At 41.4% G+C, this 17,754-nt stretch overlaps 1 long non-coding RNA gene across 1 annotated transcript; it reads left to right on the top strand.

Annotated features, from left to right (window-relative positions):
- The first annotated feature begins 5,513 nt into the window (after positions 1-5,513).
- On the top strand, positions 5,514-8,806 carry LOC133966456 (uncharacterized). Its single transcript, XR_009923951.1, has 5 exons — positions 5,514-6,173; positions 6,590-6,772; positions 7,361-7,447; positions 8,147-8,294; positions 8,531-8,806. It is a non-coding gene; the product is annotated as an uncharacterized LOC133966456 (long non-coding RNA).
- The last annotated feature ends 8,948 nt before the right edge of the window (positions 8,807-17,754 follow it).

Raw genomic sequence — 17,754 nt, 5'->3', positions numbered from 1 at the left:
CGACAATCAGATACAGATCTCTACACTACGGGATTTTGGATGAGTCCAAATTTGTGGCCAGCAGGATTCTCATGGGATACTCGGGCCTACTGATAAGACAGATTTCTAGAGTCATTATCCTTCTTCTCCACTCTCAAGGACAGATAAAATAAATTGATGGATGAAGGCCATTAAATTAAGTCCAACAGCCCCCCCACCAGCCCAACAGCTACTGTGTTGGTACCTTTGAGAAACACAATCCTCAACAGCTCAGCTGGTATTACTCAGTCAGAAGCATGAACATATGAAGAAAGTAGATTCACTGGTTAACTCTTCAAACAGGGAGTAAAACAGTCTGAAATTAAACCTACAGCCAAAGCAGAGATGGAAGATAATATTTGTCCAATTATAAAGTCATTCATAGCTATTATAGACATTTGTGCAGCAAACAGAATTCCAATCAATTCAATCCGCCATATATTGATTTACTGTATATTTGTATTTACTGTCCATACTTTACTTTTATGCAGCCTCTTATTTTGTATGTCTGCAAGTGTGTCAGGTTGGATCTGAGTTCTCTTCGTAGTCGTCTACATACTCCTTATCTGTATTCCCTGGGGCCCTGTAGCACATGTAATCAGTCAGTATAACAACTATGTCTGTGTGGATGTGGGTGTGCATCCATACACATATGTATGAGATCAACTGTGGGCTTGTGTGTGTATGTGTTTGTGTGTGTGCGTGTGTGTTTGTGTCTGTGTGTGTGTCTGTGTGTGTGTGTGTGTGTGTGTGTGTTTGTTTAACTCTGATCTCATCTCCCAATCACAGGAAATTGTGCTGGAATTCAGAGTTTATTGCACAAGCTGCAGTTCAAAGACAGAGCCAAGAAAAGAATCATGCAAATCTTTACATTTAGGAGAGTGGAATCCATCTCACAGCATACATCACTCCTGCTCTGACTGCCCTATTATCGCTGTCCTCGAGCAACATTATGAACTCATAAATCTCATAAATCATAAGAGAGCCTTGAGACTTCAGAGCTCCGTTCCTTCTGGAGTTGAAGCCTGAGAAGTGGAACTAGCCTGTTTCTTTTCTCTGTGTTTCACACATAAAACTGACAGAAAAAGGTTTGGTTCATCTAAACTACAAGAGGAAAGAACATGTCCCACTTAAGTGAAATGTAAAACGGCATTTACAACATGCTGGTGACTCTGGATAATAAAGAAAAATTTCAAGTCGAACAACTTGATTTTGAAACGGTTCATATGAAAATGCAACCTCTGCAGCAGTAACACAAAATCACCACAACTCTCCTTTTATCTCCGTATGGGTCTCCACCAACTCAAGGAAAACTTTTCAGTTGTTAAATGCTCTACTTTGTTTCCCAGTCAGTCAGTTATTAGGTTGCGTGCGGGTCAAAGGAGTAAAGTTGTCGGCTGCAAAACCAAAGAATTACTTCAAAGATACTAGTGACGGGGACAGTTCATCATAATAGCCTTTTGATAGAAGGCACCATTTTTATTTTGGTGCATGGTGCATAACCAGTGTTGTTACTTTGAAAAAGTAACTGTGAGCCGCGGCACGTGCCCAGCGGTTTAACCACAAACACCAAAATAGTAACGCACAGTAACTTGGACAAGTAACTTTAATCTGATTACTGGTTTGGAAATAGTAACGCGTTAGATTACTTGTTACTGAAAAAAGTGGTCAGATTAGAGTAACACGCTACTAAGTAACACGTTACTGGCATCACTGTGCATAACCCACCAATCCTTATTGTGCATGATAATGTATTTCGTCTGATCTCACCCATTTCCAAGTGAGCCACAGGTGAGTGTGCTTTGTACACCCCTGACACACAGACCAAGGTGCATTTGACTGTTCTCTGTGCCACAACCTAGGATTCTCCAAAATAGTGACCAGAGTAGAACAATGTTGAGAGTGAGCACTGCTCCTTCCAAAATGATTTAACATAGTTTAGTATCAGTTTTTCTGAATTCACTGACTCATCCAAAGAACAGCCATTAATGCAGATAGCACTGGTTTAGTTCAAAATCTTCTCTCTAACTGCTCTACTAAACTCAAAGTGATGCACCAGTCTGCACAACAAAACCTACTTTCTAGATTCCAATGTTCACTGAGATCAGGTAAGTGATTTAGGGTATCTCTACATGCTTTGTATATTGAATGTTGTCTGTAACGTCTACGTTTACAACCACTTGCGGGGACATGTACACTTTCAAAGCATCAGAACAAATCAGACTTGTTGAAACTAGATGGAAGACAAAGACAAAGACAGAAACATGTCAGGTTACTCAAGTCGTGTGACTTTGGCATGATACCACACACGGATGTTTCTCGCACAGCAAGAAAGAGCTGTTTTCTTCTCACCTTCTAAGCCAACCTTCCCATCCTTACCTCTTCCCCTCTCCCTTTCTCACCCCTCCATCTCTCCCTAATACAGGCTCAGTAATCAAAGAGTTAATCATAAGCCGCAGACTTTGCAGACACACAAGCCCTCTTTGTTTCAGTGTGGAAAAACACTGTTGAGTGCAGATAGACAGAAAAATCTTAAGTCACGTTCGTGGTCAATTAAGCTTTAAAAATATTTTAAATGTGCTGTACTGAAACAAGCTCTCTGCACTTCAAATGAATATCATCAGAGGGCTTTACTCCCAGAGTAATCTGTAAAGGTTTAAGTGTTTTAGTGGGGGTCGGACATTAATAACTTGTGTGCATGTGTGAGTGTGTGTAAGTGAACATATGTGGCTGATCCATGGCTCAAACCTTAACCAGAAAAAAGTTAGTCAGACATGCAGGCTGTGAGAGCATTTGGCTCAACTCCAAACTAAATATAGGAAACGCACCATTAATGTAAGGCAGATCAAGTGCAGCCAAAGAAATGTATGTAATGCACTGCTTTCATCCTCTGTGTGTGTGTGTGTGTGTGTGTGTGTGTGTCCTTTCAGATGGTAGAATGATAACATTGTTCTTTGCCACTCAGTTACATCAGTATGAGCTGTATGTGCATGTGCAGGCAGGTTCAACCTTTAACTGTGTCACATGTCACAGAGAACACTTTACCTGCTGTGTAATTCCCCAGTTTGACTTGCTGCCTGCCTTAATGAGTGAGCAAAGTTTACACTTTTGGTAATGGAACCTGTGACTTTAATGCAAAATAGTTGGGCCTGTAAACACGGCTTCATCCACGGAGTGTTGGTTGGAAAATGAGTTTGGAAATGCTGCTAGCCCCCGTTTTGGTTTGAACACAAGGGAAAAGCTGAGGCGTTTGGAAAAAATGATGCATTCACCTGTTGTTAGGTTCTCATCTGTTATGACATGCTTTCCAGTGGTAAAGCTAAAACGATGCTCACTGTGACTTACAGTTCCATGTCATCAACTCATTCACGTCGCCCAAGAAGACAAATTCCTGCTCTTATTTTTCACTATCAATGTTTCTCGTTCGTAGTAGTTTCTGCAAGGAACTGCAGAGGAGAAATTCTTCTTCCTGTTTATGTCATTGTGCACATGGCCAGTGTGCATGGTTTTGTGATGTGTTTACATGTGTGACGGAACAGAGATTTCTGATACGAGGCTAAAACGTGAAACCGACCAGCTTTCTGCTCATTCTCTGCAGTTACATCCCCTCCTCTGTGAATGGGCCAGCTCCGCTCCGTCTGATCTTCTCATGTAAACAACTGTGCTGTTGAGTTCACTGTTGGTTTTAGTTCATTTAGTTTAGCAAATAGACAAAGGCAGGGAGGAAACCAAAACCACTTCAGGGTATGAGGATTGTCCATCGAAGTCTCAACTAAGTTGAGTCTGTAGCACACAACTCTGGTGCGTCCACATCTTGACTCCTCTCACTGCTCTCAGATCAGCTAACTTGACTTAAGTCCTGATCTCCTGGGGTTGAGAATCCAATCACAATGCTGTCAATGATACAAATGTGAGTGGTGAGTATTGGCACGTGCTCATGAGTATTCAGGTACTTTCTCAGTTTAAATGAACAATTACAAGAGAATGTAATACCTTTCTTACTCTGAAACTTTTGCTGGATGGAACCTTGTTATCTTAGACGCTTTACTGATGACAGATGGGTTTTACAAACAGAGGACAGTGGACAATCTGTCAGTTCTAAAAGGTTTTAGATTAAAAACCTGCTGGTGGATCACAACATGAATTCAAATCTGGTATGCTCTTCCTGAAATTAAACATGTTATCCAACTTCATTTTGGATCGAAGAAGTCAGTGTAGTTTAGGTCAGAGTTTAATATTATTCAGTTTTGGCCTTTAAAGCCTTAACAAGTGTTAATGAGGGTTGGGTCAACAAACAATATGTAGTCAAAACATCTGTTTGGAGTTTATGGAATTACTCGTTTTACAATTTCTGCGTGTGCTGATATGTATTTAATTTTCTGTTGGGTAGGTAGGTAATTAAAATGTGCTGTAATAACTCTTTGTAACTTTGTAAGAAGCCGCTATCGCTCATACTGCAAGTGAGAGTCATCCTTTTCTAAATCCAGACGCTGCCATTTCCTGTGAAAGCAGTTAGACGATGAAAAAAAAAATCCCCACGTACCCTCACTTTATTTTGACTTTTCCAGGGGATTTATCTTGCCGTGTGTACCAGGAAATTGCACCATTCTACAAAACAGCACACAAGTTTGTTTTATCCGGAGATAACCACATACACACAAACACTCACACAAACACAAACTTGCCGTGAAATATATAAATGAACAAACACAAACATGGATGCACAGACTTGTACAAATACCCTAATGTACTCTCACACTCATGGCTGATCTGTGAAGTAATGCTGACAAATGTGTATGTCTGCATGTGTGTGTGGTTGTGTGCGTGTGTGTGTGTATATTTTTAGCATCTCGCTTGTATTGTTCTCCTTTGTACCAAAGCTTTGGGAGGTCTGATGACGAGCCGTGAGGTCCTGCGACATGCTTCCTGTTTACACTGCTCTACACAATAACCATCCAGCTGCCGCATTGAGTGTGTGCTCGGAGCGCAAGTGTGTGTACAGTATTGCGCGCCTGTGTGTCTTGGCCTGTGAGTTCTTGCCCGCATGTTTGTTTGTGCCGGCATGTCTCCCTGCCAATGATTTGTTGACCTGTTACGTTAAAGCTCTCCACCTTGGTCCATATTCCCGAATGCTAATTCAGAGAGAAAATATTATGTCTCAGATAAGGTGACCAGAATGGCAGCAGTGTTGTTTGAACTGGAACTAAAATGCCTTGCTTGTTGAATGATAACAGAGGCTGGTATAATAGCATTTTATTATTCTATGGATCAGCATAAAAATAGACTATTGTGATATCACTCTCCCGATTGTGTTGTAGTTGGGGTTAAATCAGGTTTGTTTAAGGTTAGTCTACCAGAGAAAAGCCTTAAGAGAAGAAACAGAAAAGGACTACAAATTAAAGACTCTAAAGATTCAAGGTACAGAACAAATACAGTTGTTGGAAAAGGCCACATTTCGCCCTTAAGTCACACCCAAGCATTTGCAACCCAGTCTCATCAGAAAACGTTCAGTGGCAACGTTGGTCCACTTGGAACGACGTTACCATCTCACATTCTGGCCTCTCAGAGTGTGAGATGGTAACATTTTGTCAGCCCATTGTTTTGCATTGGCGTGTTCTCACGTCACGTGACTCACAAGCTCCCGTCTGCGGAGAGGAAAACATGGCGGATATTCCTTGTTTTCGCAGATAAAAATATAGTTTTGTAACTTAGTTTGGGCATAAAAATACATTCTGACACCATTTCTAGCGAGAAATGTGCTCTTTGCTTCCACAGTCTTCAGCCAGTTCGTGCTTATGATAAATATTTTAATAGTTATCACGAATGTTTTTATCGTTGCTATGAGGGTTGCTATGACGCTGCCATGCCAGCACGGCGCAGCGTGCTGTTAAAATCACCGTCCCTGCGTGGTGTCCTTCAGTGATCGTGAATGTTATTCACGTTATATAATATTAATATTTGAGGCTAGATTACACCTCTAATGCGAAGGATCCTGCGAGACCGTTCATCCCGAAGGGGGACCGACTGCGCCACGGACCGACTGGGTGAGCGGAACTGACGTGTGGCTTTTAGTAAACATCCGGACCTTTAACTCTGGGCTGCGTAATAGCCACCGAGCTCTTGGAAGACAAACGATGTCATCTTCCTTCTGTCAGGTGAGTAGTTTATTGTTTTTAAAGATCGTTACGATCTAGGTTTTTACAGTCCGAGTGCTGAGACAGCGGATGCGGAGTCCGTTGATACACACAATGCTAATCTTCAGCTAATACGCCATTGTTAGCCACATGCTACAGCCCACCGTAGCCTGTGCTACCTGGGAGGTGAATACATGGTTGTTGAAACCAGTTCAAGACGCTTAGCTCATCATTGAGGGACGCTACAATATACATATAAACATGAATTTGATTTATGAATGCTTTAGATTAATAAGGAGTGTATTTCTCTACCATTACTCCAAAATATCAGATCAATTTGGTTTAATGTATAGTATGCAATATGACAATAATGTTTCCATGTTATGGAGTTGCAATTCATTTTATAAAACAATTCCTATGTTCTGTTTTTTATCAAGAAAGATCCAAGTGAAGCTACAGGAGTTTCATTAACGTCAATAACTTGGACCGAACACTTTGTTTTGCTTGATGAAGAGCAGGAAGGGCAGCCTGGAGAGAAAGAGAAGCCGGGTTGAGCCCACTACCATCATCCACGTACCACAAGGAAGATGAGGGAGAGAAATTATCCTACCATTAAAGAGGTACTTTTAAGTTACATACCAGAAACACCATTTTATATAATATGCCAAATATACATTTTTATAAAATCCCCAAAGTACGCTTGCTGACATACAAGTTAATATCACACTGTGATTGTTTAACTGGGAAAACAACTTTTTCCACAGGAAGGCAAGTCAATTTAAGGAATACATGTTCAAAGTTTTCCTCTGTTATGTATAATGATGACCCCCATCAAACATAATGTTAGCAATCTTTACACCTTTTAATTTATTCTGATTATTTCTGTCTACATGTGTGAATTTGCCTTCATTAGTTTCAGAAAAGAGCGATGATGTATCGGTCAGTGGGCGGCAGCACGAGACTCCGCAAACTAGTCTGTAAGCAAAGTAGACGAAGGCATCAAGGTTGCGGCCTGCCATCATTGTTATTTTGCTTAAGGGACTGAATATGTATCATGTAGAAATATTAGCATTTCCCTTATATCTACCAAAACTGGTTGTTTCACAGACTGCAGTTTTGTTTTGGTCCGATGTGGTGTGCAAATACAACCGTATCTGCATAGGGGTTGTTGGGCATTAACATTTGTAACTCTAATTTTGTTTTGACAGACTGTGAAAAGAGCGTTGAGAACATCACCACTCTACAGGAAGACACGGTCCAATAATGGGTGTCAGAAGTTCAGTAGTGAACGACAGGTACTGTGGAAAAATGTGTGTCATTGTTGTACAATGTCCTTTGACTCTGTTTACACAAGGTTAACACAAAAAGGTTTGATTGTTTACTGATATTGGTATGAATTCATGTTATTCTCCTCTTCACAAGAAACAAACAATCCAAATTACCTGCAGAACGCCCTTGATGGAGGCTTCAGCTGCATCGTCAGACTGGCGAGACAGCAAGATGCCAACTTTAATGCCAATTTATTTGTGTAACATTCTGTGACCAAATGTATAGATTACTTTTTGTAGATTGTAAAAAAAGAGAACCCATTTATTAAAAAAAAACTACACTAGAATTACCACACTGCGTTGTATGACTCTGCTAACCAGCGCAGTGTCCGTCTACATATTTCTACATATTTTCTCTCGTATAAATGACACTGTGTCTCTTGACAACTGAAACCATAAGATGAGGTCAGTGTGGCCTTGATCTTTTGACAAAAACACAAATACAATCCGAAAACATACAGTTATGCCAAAATATCTTTGGTTTCACATACTAGATGGCATAAGCAGAGACATCAACTCAGGAAAAATATTTCTGTAGAAAAGAAAGCCCTGTACGTGTGTATGTATACATCAATCATGCTTCCCTGGAAGCATACGTGTGTATGTATACATACACACGTACAAACGCACTATTGAGACGTTTTGTTTTTGATCATATATTCTCAGGAAGGACTGATGCATGTACTGAGACGGGAAGTGAGGGCCTACTCTGCGTGCTCAGAGTTCAAGCCCAGCAGGCTGCAGCGGGCCTGACATATTCCGGAACAGCAGTGCAGTCTTTGGATGACTCCTCTGAAGATGAAAACATGGCGAGGTACTTCTCCACTGATGATGAACAGTGAGGGCTGTGATTAGCTACACTCTCTTGCTACAAGGCTACTCTTGCTACTCCCTGGCAGCCTTAGGAAGGCATTAGCTTGCTGTTGGGTAGCAGTTAGCGTCAGCATTTTTAGTTTTTAGCGGCCTGTCTGACGTTTATGTTTAAAAAAAAAATTCTGAGGGGGACCATCTTCATAATTTAACACTATGGTTTGTTTGTGTGTCCTTCAGTTCTTCTCAAGAGAAGCAGTACAGGTGTGCCTCAGCTCCACGGTCCCTTCTGCAGCCTCCGCTCCTGATGCTAACCTCATGTCTCCATCACACCAAGCAGCAAACCTGGAGTGACAGACCTTTCTCCAGAGCTGCCCCCTCCCTCTGAAACCCCCCTCTCCAAAACACTATTTGTGGCGTTTTTAAAGTCTTATTTGCATGAGAATTGTTGATCATAACATTTCCAGCAGATGCCTTAATGTAATGTTTGTGAACAATAAATGACATTGATCATAACATATTGGTATTTCCTTGCACTTCTACACCATGATATTGTCAGATAAGATGCTGATTACATTAAAGCAGTGAATGCAATGGATCTGAAGTAGAATGGGCACATTACATTCTGTAGAGAATGCCTCAGTTATTGAAAATAAATTTCTTTATCTGGGGTTCCAGTCATTTATAGTCACAGGAAAAGCACACAGGTCTGGTTGTCTAGGGACACCCATATCATATTGTTTAAGATGTGTAACATCAAGTTTGTGTATCAGTGCAAAATACATACCGTCATTAGTCAAGAGTTCACTCTTGTTTACACTAAATTTAGGTGACACAGATGTTTCACAATGCATCTGATAAGGTCTTATGAGAAACATTCTTAACATTAAAGAAATGATCAGCAGCCTGACTTATTCAAAAACATTAATACTACAATGAATGAGGCAGGGGTTATCTATCAGAAATCAACTATATCGTCACATTAATGAGCTCAAGAGAAACCTAATGTGACGATATAGTTAACCATGTATTCACCTCCCAGGTAGCACAGGCTACGGTGGGCTGTAGCATGTGGCTAACACTGGCGTATTAGCTGAAGATTAGCATTGTGTGTATCAACGGACTCCGCATCCGCTGTCACAGCACTCGGACTGTAAAAACCTAGATCGTAACGATCTTTAAAAACAATAAACTACTCACCTGACAGAAGGAAGATGACATCGTTTGTCTTCCAAGAGCTCGGTGGCTATTACGCAGCCCAGAGTTAAAGGTCCGGATGTTTACTAAAAGCCACACGTCAGTTCCGCTCACCCAGTCGGTCCGTGGCGCAGTCGGTCCCCCTTCGGGATGAACGGTCTCGCAGGATCCTTCGCTTTAGAGGTGTAATCTAGCCTCAAATATTAATATTATATAACGTGAATAACATTCACGATCACTGAAGGACACCACGCAGGGACGGTGATTTTAACAGCACGCTGCGCCGTGCTGGCATGGCAGCGTCATAGCAACCCTCATAGCAACGATAAAAACATTCGTGATAACTATTAAAATATTTATCATAAGCACGAACTGGCTGAAGACTGTGGAAGCAAAGAGCACATTTCTCGCTAGAAATGGTGTCAGAATGTATTTTTATGCCCAAACTAAGTTACAAAACTATATTTTTATCTGCGAAAACAAGGAATATCCGCCATGTTTTCCTCTCCGCAGACGGGAGCTTGTGAGTCACGTGACGTGAGAACACGCCAATGCAAAACAATGGGCTGACAAAATGTTACCATCTCACACTCTGAGAGGCCAGATTGTGAGATGGTAACGTCGTTCCAAGTGGACCAACATTGCCACTGAACGTTTTCTGATGAGACTGGGTTGGCATTTGGGCCGGCCACAGAACAAAAGTGGCCAAACGGTTATATCCCAGCTGAGAGAAAAAGGCAGGACAGGACTTGATTTACTTCAAGGTTAACTGTAGCTCTGAGGCTCCATCCATACTGCTTTGTTTTCCTTTGAAAACACATCAACTGACAGATTCGTCCAAACTACTACAGAGTTATAGAGTTTGGAAATGATGTCGAAGGCAACCACTTGCTGATTGGGTCTTTCGGTCACAACGTGATCTTCGCTGACTTGTCAGTCTCCTATCACATGATCCTCTTCTGGAAGAAAACATCTGGTTCTAGACTCCATTACCAGTGTAGAAAAATACACAGATTATTGATTACAAGATACGGAGCCAAAGCACTTTCATGGACAGTGTTTTTCAAACGAAAAACATAGTGGTATTAATGTAGCCTCATGTTTCTGATGTTTCTGTCCTTCTTGAAAACGCCTGCTCTTCCCCTCATCAGTCTGATGTGGCTGCATGTGAGCTGGAGACTAAACAGCTGAGGGGATGTGATGGATGGTTTTTGTAGCTACATGCAACATGAGGAGAACGTGTTTGGTTTATCATGTGCATGTCTGTACGTGCACGTTTTGGGAGGAGCTCATTCAACCAAGAACGTCATATCTGGCTGAACTGACAGATAAAACACATTTGTCTGTACATGCTTGTGTGTGTGTGTGTGTGTGTTTGTATATTAGTCATCTCCTCAGTATTCCCAGGTCCCAGAGCCGTAGCTGGACTATTAAACTGTAGCTCTGAATAATGGAGCCAGCAGATGTTCTATCAGCAGCAGAAGAAAACAGCTATATCTGTGAATATAAAAACAACATCTCTACTTCCAGCATTAATCAAATCACTGCCGTGCTGCAGTGAGAGAGGGAGGCCTATTTGTGTAAATGTGTTTTTTTTGTTGGAGGGGAGCTGTTATAAAGACAACAGGGCAGTGAGAACCTCTCAGAATGATTCTCAGGAAACATTTTCTGACACATGCCTTAAAGAAAAGAGGTTATTGCTGGATGTCAAAGGAACAAACTAAGACCTGTTGGGGACCAAAGTCAAAGACACCTGAAACTAAGAGACAACAGCTTTCCACTTGAGCCCCTTTCCTTTTCATCTAGAATGTCGCTCTCAACTCTAATCAGGCTCGACTCCCCTTTGATTCCATAAAACAAGGACGTCTTTTAGGACGACCCATCAGAATTCCATCTGGGAGAACTTTAAACGTCATTTCAGCTACCTGTCAAAATGGCTTTACAACGTCAAAGCTTCGAAAGAAAAAGAAAAAAAAATGAAAATGAAAAAACGTGTGGGTTCATGCACCAAGTAGGGGATGTAACTTAGAGTGTTTTGGAATGTTCTTGTTGTTTTACCAGAAACTTTGTGCACACTTACATGACGTGCAAAGCCAAACAATAGAGTAAATACGTCTTTCATTTTATGATGTAATTTTGAGGAAAAAGCTAGTAACTTGCAAGAGTGTAAAATGTGGGGGAAAAACATGTTAAAGATGTCGAAACTATGCTTCAAACGTCTTCAGTTCTCAAAGATCTGAGCAACACATGAGTCAGGAATGAACTGTGGAGAGTCTGCAGGAATGTTGAAATGTTTGAGCCTGACATGACAGCCAGTTTTGACGGGAACAATCCCACTCCTCTTCTGTTTATTGTTCCATCAGTGCCAGAGCAATTAATCACCCATCCGCACACACACATTCACAAGCACACTTAAGTCCAGCCAGCTCTAATGTGGTTGAACTCACGTTCAGTTGCTCGGGCATCTGAATCTCCTCATTTCCTCCATTTCAGTGCTGCACGAGAAAAACATATTCATCCTCTTTTAAGAGATGCAGAACAATTGTCTAACACAGCTCAAGTGGATACTTAGAATGAACGTTCAGTCCAACCCAGACAGTTATGCAGGGCTTGATTTCAGACCTGCTGCAGCCTTTAATGGCTAGGTCAACAAGAATTGAGCTGCTGATCGCTCAGGCTGGGTTCAAAGACAGAAAGGTGGACGTTTTACGCACTCAACCTCTCGTGTGTGTGTTCCAGTGTTTGGCTTGGATTCAGAGGAAAGTACAGTCAAAAATTACAAGCAACATGCTGTAGCACATTCTAGACTAAATCGAGACTTGATGATACTGGTGGTGTCACTACCAGACAAAGACAGTTTTGAAGTTTCATTTTCATTTGATTCCATTTGTCTGGGAGATAAGGTTTGATACTCATTAGTTGTTGGGACAAACCTTTTGGAAGTTTCCTGAATTACTCATGGCATCAGACTCTGGTTTATGTTGCAAGACACAACTTGAAGGCCCAATATGAATCTCCCTGCCTGGAAGCACAGCATCTATTGTCAGTCACGCTCTTCTCCTTGTCAACTCGTCAAGATCCACCCAAGCAGTCGTCATTCGTTTTGATGAGCTGTCGACCCTTGGAAAAGCAGCTAGCCCTGGGGCTGCTGAAGTTTGAAGAAGCAGAGTCATCAGGGGGAAAAAAATAAAAGTCACATCTGTGTTTTCCAATGGTGTTGTCTGATTCACGTATAGGTAGCTTTGCTGACACTTGTAGCAACAAATCAATGGACAACACTGTTGTGAAAGGTGTTGCTCATAGAGTTGAACCCATCGAGAAATATCACCCACAGCTTTGCTGCATTTTTGTGTCTTTTCAGCGCCACTTTTTCAGATTTTGATTCTTCACCAGATTCAGCAGGCAGCTGTCTTCAGTAAGGAAAATTCAGGTAATCTGGGACATCATTTGCAATTTTGACTTCTGCGACTTATAGCTACCGATATCTGTTTTACACATTACATCAACATGTTATACCTTTCTGTAATCCTTAAGATGTTTTCTAACGACACCAGCAGAAAGAATGGAGATATACTCAGAGGAAACATGGCACAGCTTTGAGTGCTGTCTGTGCCAAAAAAGAAAATTTTGCCTGAATTTGATAACCTGGGACATGTCACATATGCTACATCTCTTTAGTTCTTCTTTTCTTTTTGCTTTAGGAAGTCCCTAAATGCATGTTTCCCCCATGACTGTTCAAGATTATCTAAAGCAAAGTGTCCCACGTTGTCAATTACATTTGATACAACAAGATACAAATATTGTTTGAAAAAAAAAACGTCAGAATTTTGCTAACAATTATTATTGTCTTATTAATGACACATCTTGTCAGCATGTCATTTCAGTCACATGATATCCATGCTAATATATAGTAAAAGTCCGGTTGGATAGATTTTGATTTCAGCTTCATTCTGAAGCTATGCTGTTGCAGATTACCCAAATTCACCCTATGTTAAAATCTCTGATCATCCAATTGTACACTACCCAGCAATAAACAGCATACATTAGAACAATTTAGCAACTAATTGGCAAAAAAAAAGGAAACTTTAAGCAGCTAGAGAGAGTTATATTTCAATCCAGACATAGTGGAGACCAAAAAACGAGCTAAGAAGATGAACATTGGACAAAAGCTACACAACACACAACAGCAACAAACAACACATCTACCATGATAGTACTGCATCAACCACGTTGGACAAAGAAAAAGGCACATTAGTGTTTGTAGGAGAAGAGCCTGTTCAGAGGGGGCTGAAGTCAAATGTTGCAAAGCCAAAAAAACGAAAAATGTGTGGTTTCGATGTTTTTCGGCCCACTGATCCAACATTGCCCTGGGTTCTTCATCAGCATAAAAACATGAATCACATGTTTAAACAAACGTCTGCCTGTGTGTGCCTGCCTTTCAGGATGTGCATGAGAGCGTGCAGCATGTTCCCCAACTGGTATCACCTCACTGACCCCAGTTTGGTTGTGCAGTGGCACAACCAAACTGTAGTTAAGTATACCTTATAGACAACTTTTTTTACTGTATATACTTAGAGATACTTTGTTGTGCTTTGGCCGCCATGTATTTTTGGCCTTTCAGTCAAATGATTTCATCTAGATTATCAGCACAGAGCTGTCAGTCACTGTTGGCTGACGTCTTATCCAGTCACAGCAAACCAATGACCTCTCATTCTTTTTCTAATTGCAGGCAGTACTGAAATGCACGCTAATAGACTTTGATTCCCATGGAGCTCACACTCTGTTTATAACTCTCTTCTATGAGGCACATAGTCCTCTGTCATCGTGGCTTTTCCACACACCTTCATTAATAACTTCTCGAGGCTGTTACTGAAATACGCCAGCTATGGCACCATTGAAAATACATTTTTTACTGTCAGATGTGCTGGATAAAGCCAATTCATACGGGTTAATAAGTGGTGTTTATGGCACAGCAAGGCCCATAGAAAGGTCCACTGCTTCCAATATATTTCTAACAAAGAGGCCTTTATTGATTGTTGGACAGAGTGGACATTTGGGCATCTTGTACAGTACTCGCATGAATAACCTACACAGGAAACGGTTGTAAATAATTAACATACGCACACGCAATAAATCTTTCTAGAAAGAAGGTGAAGTTGTAGGAAAATAAAGACTAGTAGAAGAACAAGCAAGGCAAGTATGTTTATATATGAAATATGTAACTGCATGCATACCTTCACTATGTAGCCTTGTTTACTTAAACCTAAACAAGGCCGCATACATCCATGAGTTCATACTGTATATAATTATTACTTGTGGGATTGGCAGTGTGTGTGTGTGTGTAAAGCAGAGTGGTGTGATGGAGCCCGGAGCACAGCTGGTTGTGTTTAGACTGACAGGTAAATATACTTTAAATATATCCATTAACATGTCATGCAATTTAGTCAAGGGTTTAAAGCTGTTTGTGACACGGACAACCTGGTGCCCCCTAATGGCAGTATGTAGTAACTATACAACATTGAGCCCTGATTTTGACTGAAATTATTTTGGAATTTCATTTAGCAGATATCATATTGAGTTTCAGAACCTAATGTGACAAGTGAGGGAACTCTGAAAACACAATTGTAGCTTCTTTGAGTTAATGAGCATACATCCAACTTGTCAAGAAGAACTTTGAATGAGAGCCTGGTCACTACTTTTTCCAGCGCAGCTAGCTGTGAACACAACAGTGACTATGCTGACACGAGCACCAATACTCCAACTATTAACATTATTAAAATTGAGACGTTATTTTAATGAAGATATTCACATGGGTTACTAATAGAATATTTGCAAAACTACCACTCCTTTTGAGTCTTCCATTTTGTTTACACACAGGGCATGTTTGGTCATGTAGTTTGTGCCATCGACATGCGCTGCAAAATGTTGTAAAAAGCAAATAGGACTTTTTTTTGTGAACTTAAGATGTTCACGTCTACACAATGTGACTAAGGTCAGAATACGCCATGTCTTATGACCTTGTTCTGCGTTAGTTAAACTGAAAATGATTATTATTGCAAAAAACTATTGTAAAATGTATGTTCATGTTAAAGTATCATCACGGAAATATAATCAATTTAAGAAATTAATCTGGATAGCATTTAGTGTACACTTTGGAACATAAGTATTGATTCTGATTTATTTATAGAATCAAAATTGAGCAGTGTTTCACTTTAAGAATCCAACCGGTCTCCTCCTCATACAGCAACACTGACAGTCATTCGGCAGTAGGAGCGTTCACTTGGTTAAAGTCACTTGCAGAGATGTGAAAGTCCATGGACAGAGAATTAGTAAATGGACCGAAAGATCAGGATCATGAGGAATAGAAACGTGTTCTCTATTTCCCCCAAAACAAACCAGCACAGAATGTTCTTGGTTGATTGCCAGCAAGTGAGTGAGGAGACTGTCTCTCTCGTTCTCGCTCTTCCCATCTCTGACTCTGTCTACACTTCTCTCCCCCGTCGCTCCCCTCCTCCCTCAAAGCGAGAGATGAATGGTTGACAGAGGAATAGAGGAAACATCCAGCAGCCAGATTCCTCAGCTCTTGTAATGCCATTCACACTTGTGTGAGTGAGTCACCGTGCCGTTTGTGTTTTTCACTGTGCGTGTCTGTGTGTGTGTGTGTGTGTGTGTGAGACTCAGAAATGTCTGTTCTTTCACAGCTGGTGTAAGCACCTATATGTTCATTTCAGATTGTGTTACAGCATAAGTGTTTCCCTGCACACACACACACACATACACATGGAGGCCATAAGAAGCGCGGTAATTCACTCACGTTGCCAATCTACAATTGAGTATGCCAACTCTTATATAAACGACTGAAGTTGTATCAGGGGAGACTGGGCCCTGAAGTAGAGCACAACACACACACACACACACACACACAAACAGACACAAACACACACACACACATAGATAAGATTAGAAGCTGTGATTGTCCTCATTCATCACCACCCTTGAGGTGAAGCCAGGTCTAACGTTGGATGGATTCTCTTTGCAGGGTGCAGTGTGTGTGGGTGTGTGTCTGTGTCTGTGTGTGTGTGTGTGTGCCAGAGAGAGACGTAAGTGTGACGAAAGAAAAACAAGAGTGTGAACTGATGGGTGTGTGAGTTTGTGTATGTGTTTTCTCCTCTCGTGCACGTAGTCATGTATCCACAGGGGCTCTTACTTGAACTCAGGGGGCAGTGTGAGGTTAAGTTGTACAAGACAGAAACCGCTCTTACCTCAGGCAACACTATCACTCTCTACTCTGTCTCCCCAACCTCTCTCTTCATTCGCTCTCACCATCCTCCTTCTCTCTCTCCCTCCCTCTCTCTCACTCTGTCTCACACTCTCTCTGTGTGCTCAGTCTTTTGCTGTTTATTTGTGCAGGTTTCACTAATCAGCCTGGTGTTTTGTCTCCTGATTGGCTGCAGTAATGAGGTCCTGGAGGTCAACAGCACAGATCCTTATCCCTGTGACTGTATGTGTGGGTATGTGTATGTTTGTGTGTGTGTGTGTGTATGTGTGTGTGTGTGTGTGTGTGTGTGTGTGTGTGAATCCTGCTCATACTGCTTTCATCCCCACTACATGTGGATTCACGCTTACAATCTACACGCTAGGAAACTGCTGCATTCAAATATATCAAGCTTGTGCATGTTCAAAAACACAGACACACTCTCTCTCTCTCTCTCACTCTCTCTCTCTCTCTCTCTCTCTCTCTCTCTCTCTCACACACACACCTACACTGATTGATGACCAAGTTAATGTGGTTGTGTGAAATAGAGGAGACCTGCGCAGGTCATTACTTTCTGACATCCATCCATCAACACCTTTCACTGGGAGACTATTCTAGCTGCTAAGTCAAACATACAGTGTACTGTTGATGCAGGCATACGTGTGTGTGTGTGTGTGGAAATGTTTTTTATATCCCGGTGGGGACTTGTGAAAACACACCAACATATGGGGACTTGTGTCTCTCTGGTTTTATTATTCAGGTTCTAGTCAGGATAAGGACAAACGCATGTAGCTGTGATGATCAAGGTGAAGGTAAGGAGCGAGGGAATGCATTCTGTCAATGGGGTGTCCCCACGGGGATAGTAAAATACAAGTGTGTGTGTTGGGGGTGTTTACCTGAGGTATGCAAAGAAACCTGCCCTGCTCGGGGAGATGAATGAGTTTTGGAAAGTGCGACATAGCCTCGCCCGAGTCTCTCCCCGAGAATTTATTATCTCTCTCAATTTCTTTAC

Source organism: Platichthys flesus, chromosome 12 (genome assembly GCF_949316205.1).
Source record: "Platichthys flesus chromosome 12, fPlaFle2.1, whole genome shotgun sequence".
NCBI lineage: Eukaryota > Metazoa > Chordata > Actinopteri > Pleuronectiformes > Pleuronectidae > Platichthys > Platichthys flesus.
This window is presented reverse-complemented; position numbering and strand designations above follow the sequence as displayed.